This window comes from Hyla sarda, chromosome 5, assembly GCF_029499605.1.
Source record: "Hyla sarda isolate aHylSar1 chromosome 5, aHylSar1.hap1, whole genome shotgun sequence".
Lineage (NCBI taxonomy): Eukaryota > Metazoa > Chordata > Amphibia > Anura > Hylidae > Hyla > Hyla sarda.
The window spans coordinates 304,733,002-304,752,141 of record NC_079193.1 but is presented as its reverse complement, the minus strand read 5'-3'; the positions used below and the strand labels follow the sequence as shown (position 1 = coordinate 304,752,141).

Here is a 19,140-nt window from a genome sequence, read left to right as displayed (position 1 = left end):
ATTATACAGAGGATAACACTTCAAGTTTTTCTAACTTGCATGACAACATTGATGGATCGTAAATATATTATTATCTTGCATATATATATACATTGTATTTTATAGTCAAGAGTCAAGTACAGGATATCCATTGTTTCTGGAAGGCCACAGGCATCCATTGAGTGCTGACTTAAGTATGTACCTTGTCATGCTTTTCTGAAGGACAGATACGTGCTGATCCCCCCCTTCACTGGCACACCTATTATTACATTTCTACTTTATGACACTTTTATTACCTAGATTTGCATGACATTTCCCAGCTTAAAACCAACTCAATAATTGTTCAATTGACTTCTTGGTATATTGATTCCTTAAAGTCTTGTGGAAGGAAAAGTTATAGAGTTTGTTGGATTTCCTGAGCCATTTGCCATCTTCATTCATGATTTTGGTGTTACTACACATTTAGAGCCTCATTGTATAACTATAATAAATTAAGTCAATACACATTGGAATGAAATCCAGTGTATGCCTATAGTTTACAGCATGATGGTTCTGATTTATTACTTGACTCTGGGTTTAGGTTTGGACTTGGTAAATTTGTATGAGATGCTGAAGAATACACAATTGGAATTTTACTTCTGACATCAATAGCTGATAGAAAAGGATATACTAAGACTCTGTTCCATGATGGGAGTAGTAGTACAAGCGCTACAGCAGTCACTACAGCCGCCCACAGACAGGGGATGTGCAAATGTCGTCCCTCAGCGCTGCAGTACTACTACTTCCATCATGGAACAGAGTCTGTTCCATGATGGGAGTAGGAGTAGTACAGCAGCGCTGCAGTATAGAAAAACAGTACAGGAAAAAAATGGATACATCTAGTTGTATAAGTTTTTGTATAGGTGGTTAGTGAATACAGTTTGCGATATGGTTGCATACGGTTTTCTAATAGAGAACATATACTGCAACCGTATAGCAAAAATGTGATGTGAATGCACCCTAACATCTCACTGAAGTAAAGCACTATTATAATGAAAAAGGTATGCCCAGAAATTCAAAGCCTTAATTAGCCATGTGCCTATTTACTCCTGCTGAAAGGTCCACTTCAAAGAACACAAGAAAAAAAGCAATACACTGTGTGTTACTGATTTATATTATTAGTACTTTTCAAGACCATATTCTTTTTTTTAGTTCATATCTTGGGGGGGGGGGATTGTTGATATTATGTATTCAGAGCTTTTTGCCATTTTCATGAAAAAATTGCTGATTTCTAGGTCTTTAACTTGTAGTCACTGTGTCTTGACATACTACACACTTTTATTGCCTCAAGACAAAACTGATTCTTATATTAAAAGCAGAAGTCAATGCCAGCCTCAAAAACTTTAGACTTGAGTTGTGATGAAGTTTTCTTTCATCTGGATTGTGTGTCATTATTGCTTACATATGTTCGGTAGTGTATGGAAGTGTTGCTGATTATCCCTAAAAATCTACAAGGGATGTGGATTTGATACAAGAACTAAGGAAATAAATCAGTTTGTCATGCTTGTCAGGTAGAGGTAGACAACCACTGAGGGAGACACTAGGTGCTCACCTACCACCCCGAGAATAAAAAGACTGTGCAGTTGAAATCCAACATGCTCCATCCTTCTCTTTCCTGACAACTACCATTGGGTGAGAGTCAAGAGACCTTCAGCTGAACCAATTTTGGCAGCACCAGGTGATAAGCTTATGTGTCCGGAGGCTTCCTCACAGATGAAATTAGGAGAATAAGGACCAGGCATGTTGGATTTTAACTGCCCGAACCTCTGGGAGATAAGCCATTGCTAGAGGTGTCTGTCTGTGGCTTACCACCCCTCTGCTTACACAGAACAAAAGAACACTTTGCTGGACCAAACTTTCATGTGAATAGGGTAAACGGGACAGATTGTTGTTGCTATTAAAAATGTATGGCCACCTTTAGTCTCTCATGGGCTAACATCATTAATTGTGTCTGCAAGGTTAGAAAGATGTTGTTTTTTGCCCTTTCCTCAGGAAAGTTCATGTAGCTGGCTCTATATGTCTTTTACACCTACATTGCTGCATATCAGTGGTCTCCAGCCTGTGGCTCTTCAGCTGCATTAAATTATAGTTTTACAATTGCTAGAGAGCTACCGGCTGGAAACTACTGGTATTTATGGATATAACCTAGCAATAGACAGCTGTTTATGAATGCATAGTCGGTATATTAATAAACAATGTGTCACGATGCCGGCTGGCAGGTAGTGGATCCTCTGTGCCAGAGAGGGATTGGCGTGGACCGTGCTAGTGGATCGGTTCTAAGTCACTACTGGTTTTCACCAGAGCCCGCCGCAAAGCGGGATGGTCTTGCTGCGGCGGTAGTGACCAGGTCGTATCCACTAGCAACGGCTCAACCTCTCTGACTGCTGAAGATAGGCGCGGTACAAGGGAGTAGACAGAAGCAAGGTCGGACGTAGCAGAAGGTCGGGGCAGGCAGCAAGGATCGTAGTCAGGGGCAACGGCAGGAGGTCTGGAACACAGGCTAGGAACACACAAGGAAACGCTTTCACTGGCACAATGGCAACAAGATCCGGCAAGGAAGTGCAGGGGAAGTGAGGTAATATAGGGAAGTGCACAGGTGAACACACTAATTGGAACCACTGCGCCAATCAGCGGCGCAGTGGCCCTTTAAATCGCAAAGACCCGGCGCGCGCGCGCCCTAGGGAGCGGGGCCGCGCGCGCCGGGACAGGACCGACGGAGAGCGAGTCAGGTACGGGAGCCGGGGTGCGCATCGCGAGCGGGCGCCACCCGCATCGCGAATCGCATCCCGGCTGGAGGCGGTATCGCAGCGCCCCGGGTCAGTGGATCTGACCGGAGCGCTGCAGTGAGGAGAGTGTAGCGAGCGCTCCGGGGAGGAGCGGGGACCCGGAGCGCTCAGCGTAACACAATGCCATCTATTTCTAACAAACCATAGAACATTAAAGTAAATAGGAAATGTAGTTTTCCCCTACACTACAGCCATTACACTCAAGTACAAAGTTTGGACAGCAAAATAGTTTTGATATAGGTCACAAATAGTAACAAAGTTTAGCTTCCCAAATGGAACTATTACACTAAAGAACAAATCTTACCATCATTTTATTTGATTATTTTATTCAGTTATTTATTTATTTTTATATAAAACTGAGATAAAATAAAATAAAATTCCTATTGTGGATTTTTTCGTGTCTGTTTCAGATTTATTGAAACCTTTTATGCGGTGCCCCTGTCTGCCTCCTGTCTGCCATATATTGGATTCTAAAAGATTTTACTTGATGAGTTTTTTGCATCTCAAAAGAAATGGACATGGAAAAGACCCATACAAACCACATCCTGTTCCCCATTATAGAGGACTAAATATCTTGTCATTAGTTCTCCTCCATGGACAGTGTGTAATTGAAATTACCATAGACCCTGGGGGATGATGAAAATATGTGCCGCCATTGTTCATTTATTTTCTTTAATGCACTGGGACATGGTTATTTTCTCAGATATTTTGGATCTCTATTATTCATACTACATTTTATAACCCAAATTATACATATGAGACTGGCTATTGTTAATCTGGAAGTTCAAAAGTTTTTGGGCCTCATTTTACTTAATAATATATTGCACTTTGTTTGTGCAGGCAAAGCATGATATCCTGCTCCTTAGATATCCATGGTCTACAGTTTTAGTACAGTGTGGCTGCAAATAACGCTAAGAGTATGCGTATTTTGCTGCATATTTCCTGCTGCATATTTTTCTACCCATTGAAGTCAATGGGTAGCAAAATCAGCTGTGTATTTTGCTACCCATTGACTTCAATGGGTAGGAAAATTGTGCATCAAAATGTGGCATGTGTGACCCTATGCTTAAAGGATATATGCAGCAAAAACAACTTATCCCCTATATACAGGATAAAGGATAAGTGTTTGATTGGGGGGGTCCGAACGCTAGGAAAACCGCGATCGCCTGCACGATCGAGGCGTGCTGGCCGCATTATGATGTTGTGGCCAACATGCCTCCTCCATGTAGTTCTATGGGAGAGCGGGGAGGAAGCGTTCTTGTCGCCTCGCCTCTCCTATAGAACTGTATAGGGAGGGGGCGTGGAAGGGGTGTACCGTCGACCTCAGAGAAGTCGACGCTATGCGCATTAGCTGCTCACATAAAGCAGCAATGTGGGACCCCATTTAGGAGATCGCAGGGGCTCCCAGCGGTCGGACCCCCCACAATCAAACACTTATCCCTGTCCTGTGGCTAGGGGATAAGTTGTTTTTTGCTGCAGATGTCATTTAAGGGTAGGTTCACATGTGCCATATTTTGCGGCATATTTTCTGCAGCTGATTTGTTGCTTTGGGTAGGAAAATATACAGCAGCAAATACACAGCAAAATACACAGAAAAATATGGCACAGGTTACCCTAACCTAAAAGAGTATTCCAAACTACCCATAGGCTAGAGGATAACAAGCTGCTCACTGTTATTGCGTGAAAAGTAATCCAGTCATTCATGATTGGGCTTCCACACACTGCCGAGCTAAGCAATGTTCCTAAATTTAAAATGAAATCTGGATATAAATGTAGTGTTCGTAGCATACTCATGATGCACTCCATTCATATAGGGGACAGTTTTCCTCGGTTCTTGTGAACAATGGGGATCCCAGAGGTTGTACCCCCACCGATCATATTATTATTATTTCCTGTGGACAGTGGATAACTTAGCATTTTGAGAATTTTCCTTTTAAGGTAACCATATCAGCTGAATGCTTGTTCTGCTGACAGCTATTTATACCAGCTATACATATGGATGCTTAAATCATATGAACGTACATGTGTTCTCAAAAAACATGTGTAGAATAAATGGGAGACAGACACCTCTGGCGGTGGCTTCAGGTACAAACGAACGATCAGACATGCTGACATCCACAATGTACCTTCCTTCTCTCCTTTTACATGTGCTGTTGACAGTGATTCGAGAGACATCCATACCCGCTAGGTCTGTGGTCTCCAAACTGTGGCCTTTCAAAAAATTTGCAAAACTACAATTTTAAGCATGCCCAGAGAGCCAATGACTGTCCAGGAATGATGGGATGTCTCGAGGGCCACAGTTTGAAGCAAGAACGGCAGTTAAAGTCTCTCTCTTTCTTTTTTTTTACTTTAATGGCCGTTCTTGTGATGGGGAGCAACGGGTAACAACGGGTCCCGGCAGCTTCCATTTACTATTATCGGGGCCGCCAGGACCTGCTGTTTTTTTATGGGAATAGCAGGAGAAAAAGAAGGCTCTTACAGTAATCCTTCTCCCACTATTCTCCCCAGCTCCCCTGACGCCCGTCACACTGCCATGTCATAACGGCAGTGTGAAAGTAGCCTTAGAGATGGCCTATGGTAAAAAAAAACTTTTTATTCTTATTGACACTGGTTATTATTGTTTGATTGCTTAGTAATGACAAATGTCCAGTGTAAATAGGATGTGTGTAAATGTATATATTGATATATCCATTTAATTAAAGTATATTTCCCATCCTCATGTAACAAAGCATTGTGGATCAGTGGTTAGCATTGAATCTGACCAAGGACAATATCTGCATGCAGTATGAATGTTCCTCCCATTCATTGGGTCTCTTCTGGTTCTTCTGTTTTTCTCTCATTCTCCAAAAACATACTGATATATTATGGATTTTAAATTAGCCCTAGTTTGTGTGTTTCTGAGATGGGGAAATTAGATTGGGAGCCGCACTGGGGACAGGGAGTGTTAATTAATGTTAATAGTCTCTATATACAGCTGCAGAATGAGATGACACTATACACGCTATTGGAAATAAAATGAATGAATGATTGAGTACATGAATAATAAAATATAATCTGTCCTAAATAGTTCATGAATATATTTTTCAATATCGCACAACATATACGCAAGTCTAAAGATATCTTCAACTGTTCTAAGGCGTCTTAAGATCTTTTATTCAGAAAAAAGAAAGCTGTGTTACTAGTGACAACTATTGAAGGTACTGTAGCTTCCCTCTTCTAAGGCAATGTGGGACCCAGAAAAGAGCCTTGAAACATCTTCCAAAATGAAAATGACTCATTAGTAGACAGCTCTTTAAAGGGGTACTCCACTGCTAGACCTCTTATTCACAGCACTTGACATTCTAAACAAGCGCTGGGTTCCAGCGGCAGTGGTTGTGATGTCATGATCACGCCCATTGTGACATCATGTCACGCCCCCTCCTTTCATGTCTATGGGAGGGGGCATGTCAGCTGACACGCCCCCTCCCATAGACATGAATGGAGGGGGTGTGACATGACGTAACAATCACAGCCTCCGGCTCCCAGCGTTCTGAACAAAATGTTCAGAACACTGGAGCACCTCTTTAAGGGTTTAACCCCTTGTAAGTATAGGGCAGGGTGCTCATTGGCCGGGGGAGAAGCGTTTGACATTGGCTTAAAGGAAAAGAGAAATGTTTTTCCATTTGATGATTTCCAACTGATGTAAACGTTAATATCAAATACAGTGACCCCCCGACCTACTATGGCCCCGACATATGATAATTTCCACATGCGATGGCCTCTCAGAGGCCATCACATGTTGAAGGCAGCATCAACATACAATGCTTTTTTATGTCGGGGCCATCGCATAAACGGCTATCCGGCAGCGCAGACTCCTTCAGCTGCCACCGGATAGCCGTTTACGGTGCCCTGTGTGGTTCGCTGACGATCACTTACCTGTCCTCTGGGCTCCGGCACATCCTCTTCGGGATCCCCTCCATCGTCGGTGCTCTCCATCGTCGTCATCACGTCACTGCGCACGCCGTCCCGTCATCCAATAGAAGCGGCGCGCATAGCGACGTGATAGCGGTGACGGAGAGCGAGGATGCCGGGGAAGCAGAGGCCTTGCCAGAGCGTCGGGGACACCCCGGGGTGCGGCGACAGCAATGGAAGGCGACATCCAGGGCAGCGGTGGCGAGCAGTGATGGTCCGGAGCGGCGGGGACAGGTGAGTACAACTTCCTATACCAGTGATCTTCAACCTGCGGACCTCCAGATGTTGCAAAACTACAACTCCCAGCATGCCCGGACAGCCGTTGGCTGTCCGGGCATGCTGGGAGTTGTAGTTTTGCAACATCTCGATGTCCGCAGGTTGTAGACCACTGTCCTATACTTTACATTGCATGGATCTCTCAACATACCATGGTTTCAACAAACGATGGTCCGGTTGGAACGGATTACCATCATATGTTGAGGGACCACTGCACACACATGTACGTTCTGTTTTTTTTAAATATATGTTAATGGTAAATAGAGTTGGGGTTCTTATATATTGGGATGTTAATGGAGTCACTTTAAATTTTTTTTTGTGTTTCATTGGAGATGTCCTTCAGGAATTGTACAGGATAAGCCTTTAATAGTGTGGAATGTTCCAGGTGTAAAAACACTGCCCTTGTGGTTTAGGTTTGATGGCTGTCTCTCTTTCTCAGGGAACCGTGCCTGTAGTATCTCTTTCATCCGGTCTAATGAGTTCTACATGCATTGGTCAAAGACAAGCTAAGAGTAGTGGGCACCGTGCTTGCATACTGATGAGAGAAGAAACAAAGGTTAAATTCTCTGCACATTCTCAAAGGGTGTTCAGTGCCAAGGAGAGATGAGTAGTCAACTCTGTTATAGTAATCATTTCCTTAAAAAAACCTACTATATACATGACATTTACTGATATATGTGTCTAATCATCCCACCAATTAGTTGCATGGATAAGTACTACTAATAGCATACTATTTACCAATACAAGAGAGTGTTTACCAGAAACAGAAACATTGTATCACAGTACAAGTTAATAAAAGGCAGCAACCTAGGCAGGAAGTTAGCCACAGGGGATAGTTCCCCTGAGTGTTTTGGATGGGGGTTGGGTAACATAATTGTATGTTGAATAAAAAAAAAAAAAAAAAAAAAAAAAAAAAAAGAGCTACAGGAGAAATGTAGGAAACGACCAAATAATGGAATATAGACTCTGAAATCTGCACTTCTGGCTCCTTAGAGACTGGATTGTAAACTTCCTTAAAATTTCCCTTGCTGTCTGCCTCACATGGTGATATGCTTTTCCTCACCATTGATAACTGCTATTTTTAACAATGCCAAGGATAAAGTTCACTTTCCACTGGTTGACTTCCTCGAATTCCATAAAGCATTGTATATATATATATATATATATATATATATATATATATATATATATAACCAAAAAAAGAGAAGAAGACAATAGAGTCGTTGTGGAAGCATAAAACAGTTTATTGGTATACATTAAAAACCAAACAGACATGTACGAGGAGGAAACAGTACATCAAAAAATGTGGCATCACCGTACACCCTGCACCGGAGATGCTAATCATGGGGCAAGACACATGCGGCTATGACATTAGTAATGGAGGTGCATAAACACCGGCAAAAAAGTAAATCTACATACAAATAAGTATACATGCATTCGGGAAGGAATTTTTTACCTCTAGTATGAGGGTTTTTTTGCCTTCCTTTGGATCAACTCAGTAGGGACTCATTATGGTTATAGGTTGAACTAGATGAACTCTGGTCTTTTTTTAACCTTATGAACTATGTTACTATGTTACAGTGCATATCAGAATTAAGGTGCCATGTGCTAGCAGTCACACATAATAGCTAAAAAAAGGTAATAAATGGCAGTACAAAAAAGACAATACCGACACAGGACCGAGTGGTCACTACTGGAATGCAGGGGCCGGGATGACGTTACTACAATGCGCATTTCGGCACGCAGACCTCTCAGACAAAGGTCAGCGTGCTGAAACGCGCACTGGGAGTGGCGTCCTCCCGACCCCTGCATTCCAGTAGTGACCACTCGGTCCTGTGTGAGTATTGTCTTTTTTTTACAGCTTTTTTTAGCTATTATATGTGCCTGCTATCACATAGCACCTTAATTCTGATATGCACTGTATGCATGTATACTTATTTGTATCTAGATATACTGTACTTTTTTGCCGGTGTTTATGTACATCCATTACTATTGTCATAGCAGCATGTGTCTTATCCCATGATTGACATCTTCGGTGCATTGTGTCCGGTGATGCCGCATTTATTCATGTACTGTTTCCTCCTCATACATGTGTGTTCGGTTTTTAATGTATACCAATAAACTGTTTTTTTTTATGCTCCACAACGACTCCATTGTTTTCTCTCTTTTTGGTTTTGTGCTAAGTTAGGAGTTGCATGATTGCTTTTGGACATTATTTTTATTGGGGTGTTACAGTAGTGTTATATAGCATTACACACCTATTACCCTATCTTGTTTCTGTCTGACTTTTTTTTGGCATATATAAAAAGTTTTCTAGATCTTGTATTGGTGTACACTTAGGGCAGTGGTCTTCAAACTGTGGATGTTACAAAACAAAAATTGCCAGCATGTCCAGACAACCAGCCATTGGCTGGGTGTCCTTAAAGAGGTACTCCACCCCTAAACATCTTATCCCCTATCCAAAGGATATAGGATAAGATGTCTGATCGCGGGGGTCCCGCTGTTGGGGACCCCTGCAATCTTAGCTGCGGCACCCCAGACATCCGGTGCACGGAGAGAACTTTGCTCCGTGCTGGATAACTGGCGATGCGGGTCGGAGGCTCGTGACATCACAGCTATGCCCTGCTCGTGACGTCACAGCCACATCAGGCTCCCTCCCACAGACATGCATTGAGGGGGCGTGGCCGTGATGTCACGAGCTTGGCGTGACCATAACATCACGAGCCTCCAGTGCTGCAGCAGGGAGATCGCGGGGGTCCCGCTACTGGGGACCCCCGCGATCTCCCTGCTGCAGCGCCGGAGGCTCCTTTGGATAGGGGATAAGATGTCTAGGGGCAGAGTACCCCTTTAAGGAGTAAAGTCCTCTGCATAAAACGTATACCAGTGTTAAGCAGACAAAACACATAGTCACAAGTAGATTACTGTTGGTCTAATAAAGCCTATAGCTATTCCGGCGTTACATTGCGGCATACCTCAACATATTCCGGTAGTGGAGAAAGAAAATGTCATGTGAATGGTGTCAGAGTCCTTATGCACATGGCAGAACCCTGTGAATGGAGCCTGAATGGAAGTGTACAAAGCCCATACAGCCCAATTCCTACACAGCCTTAATGCATGCCATAGTGATTCCATAGGACTCTTAATGTACATATGCGGTAAACGTAGAACGTTCAGACAGTTTTTCTGTGTAAATTTTTAAAAAGTAAGGGGAAATGGATTTCACAATATTTATTAACATTCCGTTATTTCTGAAACCTATGAAATTTGGCACCGTTTTTGGCATTTTTCAAAGAGGAGGTTAAAAATGTTGGTACAGTTTGGTGCACTTTGGCACTTTTCTGATGCAGAAAAGATTAAAAAACATGTGAAACCCCATTCATGACTATGATGGAGAAATACATTTTAATTCACTAGGAAAAGGGGAGAAATTGAGGAATTATAGTACATCACATCCCTCATGCTAACTCTATTATGACTGCATACAGCATATCAGAGCTGTAATATGTAAGTATGAGTCCCCCACCTGGGGTCACATGGTTTATTTGCAATGTAATGATAATGATGTTGCTGACGGCTTTTGTGCATTTCTACAGATGTCCAGTAAATAGTCAATCTTTTAAGCAACACCTAAAATTCACATAAAAGGTTCAGAAAGATTTCCTTTGCTTCACATATGCCTTTCCAGAGTTTAAGTTACATAATGCCTACTGCTCTACTTATGCTCCATCTGTGCTCAGAATTTTGGTGGTCTCTTATTTCTACAAGGCAGCGGGGCTCCAGATGTCAAAGAGCTAAGTGGCTATAACCTGAAAGCAACTGAGTATATGACTTGAGAACATGAGATGAAACTACCTGCCTATGGTTTTTACTTTATGTTTTTCATTGTTCTTTTCCCAATTCAAATACTTTCCTTAAAGCACTATTTAATAGGGAAAACCCTTTCAGAGCCCTATAGAAATACTCTACATGTTGTGCAAGTTAATTGGTGGAACCATCACAGTGCGAAACAACCATTTTTAAAATGTAACATTTATTGGGTATTTATTTCCTTCAGCACTCTGTGCTCATAATAATAATATTAAGAAGCAAATACATTTTACACAAAGGCTCAGGCAAGTTGAAGTAAGATGCAATGTATGAGTCGAGCAAATAAGGTTAATACCACCCTAATAGCTGCCAGAGTAAAAATGCCAAACAATTCCTGCTATGAAACATAGACATATGTCCCGACGTGTTTCCCCCTTGTTTGATTCACAAGAATAACCGGGTTAATCAGGGGACCAGTAAAACAGGATTAGATCATCATCAGAGGATAATGGCTGCATAAAAAACAAACTACAAAATAGCCACAAAGCAGGAGTAATACTAAGGTCAAAATATGGACCACTCGCTGAGATCCAAAATTGACCTTTGAGTACACTGTGTAATGCATAGGGATTTACAAAGAGCAGTCTGACTTTTCTTCTAGGAGCGGCTCGCTGCTGCAGGATTGTCTAATTCTGATTTACTGGTCCCCTGATGAACATGGTCATGGTTGGGAATTAAACAAGGGGAAAACTGTCAGAACATTTGGGACATATGTTTATGTTTCATAGCAGGAATTGTTTGGCATTGTCACTGTTTGGCAGGTGTTAGAGTGATATTAGCTTTTGTGCCTGAGCCTTTGTGTATTATTGGTTTCCTAATGATTATTAGCCCATAGTGCTGAAGAAATTGTCTTTTTTTTTTTTTTTTTTTTTTTTAGAGTATGCCCAATAAATATTACGTTTTAAATAGAGCTGTTGTAATACTTTCCTATAAGAGTATTGTAATACTTTCCTATAAGCTCTATAACCATCAACTGTATCTATATTTTCTGTGACATGGGAGAACTGCTCTTAAAATGAAACAATAATTGATACCCTTAAAGGGGTACTGAGCCCCTAGACATCTTATCCCCTATCCAAAGGATAGGGGATAAGATGTATGATCACGGGGGTCCCGCCGCTGGAAACCCCCGCGATCTCTCCTGCAGCACCCCCTGTCATCTGGTGAGTGGAGAAAACTTTGCTCCGTGCACTGGATGTCTGGGGTGCTGCAGGAGAGATCGTGGGGGTTCCCAGTGGCGGGACCCCCACAATAAGAAATCTTATCCTCTATCCTTTAGAAAGGGAATACGATGTCTAGGGGCGGAGTACCCCTTATCATGATGTATCATGTTTATTGTTGTTCCTCCAGTGCACCACTTTCCAACCTGTGACTCTCAAACTGTCACAAAACCACAACTCCCACTGTACCTAGACAGCCTTTTGCTGGAAGTTAAAGTTTTGCACTAAACGGAAAGCCACAGGTTGCAGGACACTGCTCTAGTGGAACCAAATGATTGTGAGGGGCTACCTGCGCCAACACCCCCAGTGATCATTGTGTCCCTTGGGGACCAGCAATCTAAGCAGGGATTGTCCAGTCTTTTTTGAATTCTGTTTAAATAATGTTACTAAATCTTTTATAATTATCTAAAATAGAATATCCTGCAGTGTTTGATGCTTTTTTTACGTGTATAGTGCAAAAATAGAGTTTTTTTTAAAAACAAATAATTCCCTTTTCCTACTGTGTATACATTATCCATTCAGATTTGTACTGCTTAGATTTTTCCTACTTTTTCACACTTTAACACTCAAGTTTTACATAAGACGCTTTCTATTATTTCTAATAATCCCTCATGAATCATTTGTTACTTTATTGCATCATTAAATGTGGTTAATAGCTCATATTTTATAGCTAACCACAGTCAACAGAATTTGGGTTCTGGTACATTGGATATATAACGTTTCTCAGCTAGCAATGAAAGCGTTAACCGTGTTCTTTAATTACGTGGCGGTTCTTTGCCTGGTCAGGTATTCCGGCTAATTGGGCCGGCATTGTCCTCTGGAAAATTAGCTCTTTGCCAGCACTGGAGGACTCAAATGACATTTATGTCTCTGGCTCCATTCAGCAAGGAATACATTCATTAAGTGGGTGTGGATTGTCCTGTTCTGGTTCCTATTCACAAGGCTGAACAGTTGTTCTTGACATGTCTTTTCTAAGCACAGTGTGAAATCTTCTGGGCCTTATTTTCTAAGGAATGATATCCCAGCAAACAAGAAAATGTAAATGCAGGCATATTATTATTAGCAGTAGCACATCTGTCTGTAGGTATTATCAGTGAATGCCTTAGTAGTGTATACAGTAGTATTAAAGGGGTACTTAAATACTTTAAAACTTATCTATGGGATAGGGGATAAGTGTCAAATCTTGGGTTATCCGATTGCTGGGTTCTTGCTCTATCTCCAGAAAGGGGCCTCATGGAGCAGTGGGGTTAGCACAATGTTTCATGCACTGTCTATAGGAGAGCTGGAGATACATGAATACTGTATAGTGCATAGAGCGTGGGATGACTCCACTGTTCCGTGTAGGGGATGGCCAGGGATCCGTTCTGGATATCGCAGGGGTATCCCAGCCGTCAGACGGCCTGTGATCAGACCAATATGCTGCATATAGGGGATAAGTTTTAAAGCACTTGAGTGCCTCTTTAATGTTGCATACACATTAGATAAAAGTAAGTTGATGGGTGAATAGTCAAGGATGAATACTATTGAAGGTGTGCTGCACAGGCACCTCAAAGCTGGCCAAACACGTAAGGTAGCTGTCAACAGAACTCTTCAATCTCTGTACATATGGCTAGGTTGAGCGTGCTTTTTTATTTATTTTTAAATAGGGCAAGGGGAGAAAGCTATAGGCAAACAGCCTCTGGGGTGGCCAATTTCCCTAAGAACAAATGACCCAGTAGTTGAAATAAACTATGCCTGATCCTTCACTCCTCTGATATCCACCATCCGGGCAAAGTCAGGAGGCTGACAAACACATTAGATGGGCATCTGATCCAGCTGAAATTGTCAGGTTAAGCTAACACTTATCTAATGTTATATCACCACCAAACAGGCTGGCAATCAGAACACAGCCCCAATTGGTTCACTCCAAAGATATATGCCAACAAAAAGAACCAATTATGTAAAATATTAAATTTTATTTAACACATATCAAAGATACAATACATACATTTAAAAAGACAGTAGTAAAGATAAAACCAAGGCACTGAAATGACAACTACAGAGAAGGGGAGGTGATACAGGAGGCATATACACATGAAATACAGGGAATGATGATCCGTAAATCAGAGGACATGTAAATCACTCAAAATAATCATAGGTGAAAGTATGTTCACATAAACATGAAGAGAGTGATGTAAGAAGTTAACACAGTCAGAGCAGATCAAAGTCAGAGGCCAAACATAAGGGATACCAGCCAAAAAAACATAAGTAACAATAATTGATACCCTTAAAGGGGTATCTGCGCCTAGACATCTTATCCCAGAGGCGGAGACCCCTGACAAAGCACAACACGAAACGTACGTTGGGGTTGAAGCTGGTAGGTTGGCAGCACACATGGCAGGATGACTTATGGTTTTTTGGCTAGTATCCCTTATGTTTGGCCTCTGTCTTTGATCTGCTCTTACTGTGTTGACTTCTCTTCTTGTTTATGGGAACATGCTTTCACCTATGATTATTTTGAGTGATTTACATGTCATCTGATTTACAGATCATCATTCCCTGTATTTCATGTGTATTTGCCTCCTGTACCACTTCTCCTTCTCTGTATTTGTCATTTCAGTGCCTTGGTTTTATCTTTCCTACTGTCATTTTAAATGTATGTATTGTATCTTTGATATGTGTTAAATACAATTTAATATTTCACATAATTGGTTCTTTTTGTTGCCGTTTACACTTACCTAATGGGTAAGGCCAACTTAACACTGCCCAAAATAGTTATTCCATTATTTAATTTTTTTTTTTTTAATCTAAAGCCGAGGAACGTGCTCTCGATTCACCCAAAGTGCAAGAAAAAGTGCAAACGTGTTACACTAAAAAAAACGTGCACAAAGGATGCGGTCTATCGCAAGCCCTTCTCCGATAGGAGAGAGGCCCCCCAACAAACCTTACCCTTCGCCTCCGGACCAAAAGGTACCTGCGAGGTTCCAGGTTCGATGTCCCTTTTCGCCGAAGCTATTAGGGGACCACAAATGCTCCCGGCATCCCCCTTGGCGTTAGCCAAGGTATCTGCCCGCAGAGCCGATAATGGTAGGTACCCTGCCAAAGCAGGAGTACCCGGGGTGTTTGCAGGGAGGTGCGGAGCCTAATGGCCACACACACCTCCCCTAGACCGCCAGGAGGGACACCCAGAAGGGCTACCGCATCCTGACAAATCCTGTGAACATACAACATGCAAAAAGTGACACAGTGAGACAAAAAGAAATAAATAAGTGAATGTGTGCAGATATACTGCCCGGACATCCGGCCGGATCTATAAAAATTTCTCTGATCCTAGCCAGAAGGCCGGGAATCAAGAGGTGAGTGCCACAAGGTGAAGAGATTATGGTGCCCGTGCTTCAACTCAGTGAGCCCATCCTCCCAGTGAGTTTCGGCACCTCGGGGTCACCACTCCCCGAGGCACAAAAGTACCTCGGCTCTAGACCCTCTCAGCCTCATGGCGAGACCCGGAGGGAACAGGTCACATCGGGGCAGCCGTCGAGCTGATTCCTCAGAACCAGCCCCGGAAAGCCCTGGTACACCTGCATCCTCCATGCAGCACCCATCCCCACCAGCATGAAAACTGATAAGAACAGATACTACACTTGATCTTAGCCAAAAGGCCGAGAAGCGATTATTATTTAATTTCCCCCTATATAACTTCTATATAGATGCAATAGACTGAAGCAAACCATATTAATTTCTATAGGAGAGGTTTCAAGACATGTTCTGTGACTTGTACAGAGGTAATTGTGCAGGGAGGGGGAGCGTACCCAAGATGCATTAAATGGGTAGGACAGGAAGGCCCAGAACAAAATAGAACATAGTCCTGCATTGGTTCTTAAAGTAGACCTGTCATAAGAAACCAATGGTGTAAATAAGCCCTTGTCTAGATAGGGATTCTCATGAAGAGTCTGGGCATAGTCCTCTCAGCGAAATAGAAGCATTTTTGCTAATATGCAAATTAGGCTTAAGTGTCCAGAGGGAGTTCCAGTAAAGTCCATGTCCTCTTTATCTGTTGGCTATTTAACAGGGTAGGAGCTTTTGTCATGCTGGGGAACGCCCTCTGGGCACGTGAGCCTCATGTGCATATTAACAAAAAGGTTTTAAATCTAACGTGATGAGAACTATTGAAATAAATTTAAAAAAGGTATATGTAGAATCATAATGACTATCCCTTTATAGCAATGGGCTTATTTACACCCATCCACCTGCTGACAGCTCCTTTTTAATCATACCCCCTATTAGAATAATCAGTGCCATTAGTAATGGTACCCAAAACACCTTGAAACCCAATAGCAAAATATTACTGATATGTAAATTCTGCCATGGAGTACATGTCTTCATTGTAAGCCCAAGTATAATATTACAGTGCCCCCCCCCTGCCCCCCAAACAGTAAAAAAAAGCATTCCCAACTGAGCTTTTTAAATATTACAATTGTCACATGACTGTATGCACCTTAGAAAATTTGTCATGGAAATAAAAGTCACTTGATATGGAAATAGTATTGTAAAAATACATAAAGTGGGGCATTTGTGTAAGGCTAGCATTTTAGTTAGATCTATCAGGGGTGCATGCCTCTTCATAAATTTAGGGAATTTGTGTCTTTTACACTTCAAACCAAAAAAACTACCACAGTTATGAGCTGACACAAAGTACCGTTACGATTTATGCCAGTTTCTGGTGTAAATTTCAGTAAATGGGTCAGGCCGCAGGGGTAAAACTAACCTAATTCCATGTTTCCTATCACTAAGCCTACAACTATTTTCCACTAAAATACTGGTGTAAATCGACTTTCCTTAAAAGTATTTTTAAATGTACTTCGTTATTTCACTTTTAATTGAATTTCTTCACTGCTTGTACCACAATGGCTCAATATTACACATATGAGCATGTCTTTGACATATAGAAAGTTTCTTTTTGACCAAACGTGATCTATTATTTGTTGTTGTTGCAATATAATCATAATTTACTCTACAAGCAGCCTATAGGTTATCAAGAAGAGGGGGCAGAGAAAGGAGGTGTGTAGTATATAGTCATGTTTAAATTTTTATTGAAAAGCTAATAAAACAATAAAAAATTGGACTTTAATGTCTACATAGTTGTTTGGGTATATTATAATTGTACACTGTTACACTGTTTTTTTTTACACTGAGACCCAGGGGGCAAGTGGGGAAATTGCAGTTCTTTTAGATATACATAGGAAATGTCCTTCCCACTTATGCTTGTAAGGCTTCTTTCACACTGACGTTAGTACACCGCAGTGTGATGGCCGTCGGGAGAGAAAAATTACTGCATGTGCCGTTTTTTTCACTCGCTATTCATAACGGTGCCCCCATAATAGTAAATGGGAGCCGCCGGGACCCGTTGTTGCTCGTTGCTCCCCGTCATGAGAACGGCCGTTCAAGTCAGGAAAAAAAAAGAGACTTTGACGACCGTTCTTGACGGGGAGCAACGTCAGTTTGAAATGGGCCAGAGGAAAGGGGAGGCAACAAAATTGCAAAAGTTGGGGGCTTGGAGCCCAGGTGTTTCTTAATTCATTCACCCATACTGCTTGTGCATTGCTGTCTCATACTGGAAGCTACCAGGGGCTCCCTCTTCTACTGATGCCGCTGGTATAAGGAATCTGTAGAGAGGTTTCTTGTATTGCCATTGGCTTTTTCTAACTATTGCTGGTTTGCCTTTAAGCCCATTATGCCAAGTTACAATTCTGTGTAATTTGCTTCTATTAGCTCCATACCCCACTTTGTCCTGTTTTCATGCTTAGAACCCATATTCAGGAGTGCAGTAGTCCAAGTCTTTTTATTTTACGGTGGTCTCTCTGACCTTTCCCAGCATTCAAATGCGGCCAAAGACACTATATCACATGGTTTTCAGGGGGCTTGGCTATGCTGCAGTTGGTGGGTGGATAACATTACTTCAGTAAATCCCTTTGCCCATGCTATCCACCTACCCACTATGGCATAGCCACGCCCCCTGGAGACCTTGTTACTTGTAACACATTTTCTCTGGCCACATGGAATGCTGAAAAAGATCAAAGACAACAGGAGAATAAAAAGAGTACAGCACTTCTAGATGTGGATGATGTGCATAAAAAGAGGAAAAAAAGGTGCATGGAGGTAATAGAAGCATATTACACAGTATTATAACTGGCCATCATGGGCTCAAGGGCTGAAGAAAAGTAAATCCTGGAAAAACCCTTTACACTGAGGCTCGGCAGCATGAGATGACAGATCCAAAGAACAGCCACACTGGAAGTACTGTCATATGCAGCTGATACTATCTATAGGAGAGAGAAATATAGATTACTTGCTTTGAATGCAGAACAAGCTGCCAGAACATTATGTTGGGGTCTTACATTGTAAAAAAAAAAAAAAAAAAAAAAGTCTACTGTCTGTTTGCATTTTGACAATTACACACAGCTCTCTCTGATCTACTTCTCAACATCTTTTATGCAAATATTGTTATGCTACATTCATTTTTATATATTTCATCTGGAAAACATATGGTAGCTCATCTGAAGCTGAACTTCTTTTTCATGACCCAGGATATAGTGGTTTTCCTGGAATGAGTCTGTGCCAAGAAAAATACAAAACTCTGCAAATGTCCTCTTGTGGTTATAAAAATACTTCAATGAAGTGAGTAAGAAGTCATTCTTCAATGTTCTAAATCAATTTGCCTTTTAAAATGATTTTGAAAACTGATACCTGTTGAGGGTGAGAGACGTGAAATGCCACAACATGGTCTAAAATTGTGACATAAGGTTTGGGAACCTGTAGGTAATGTAAAGGTAGACTAAAGTGTCTTGCAAGATGCACCAAATTTTCATACATCGAGAACCACTGTAGTCCCTGTCACTGTAGACATGTCAAAACTTTTGATTAGTCGGGGTCTCAGTGCTGGTTAGAAGAATGAACGAGGATAAGCAAGTGGTAGAGAGCTTTACTCCTCGTCTCTTAGCCATCTTTGTCTCACTGTTCCAAGTTCTCCAGGGGGGGAGGGGGGG

At 41.8% G+C, this 19,140-nt stretch overlaps 1 protein-coding gene and 1 pseudogene across 1 annotated transcript in view; one reads left to right on the top strand and one right to left on the bottom strand.

The window, feature by feature from the left end:
* Nucleotides 1–19,140, top strand: part of PREX2 (phosphatidylinositol-3,4,5-trisphosphate dependent Rac exchange factor 2) — a 367,011-nt gene that overhangs the window by 5,798 nt on the left and 342,073 nt on the right. The window lies entirely within an intron of this gene.
* Nucleotides 15,609–15,768, bottom strand: LOC130275253 (U2 spliceosomal RNA; annotated as a pseudogene).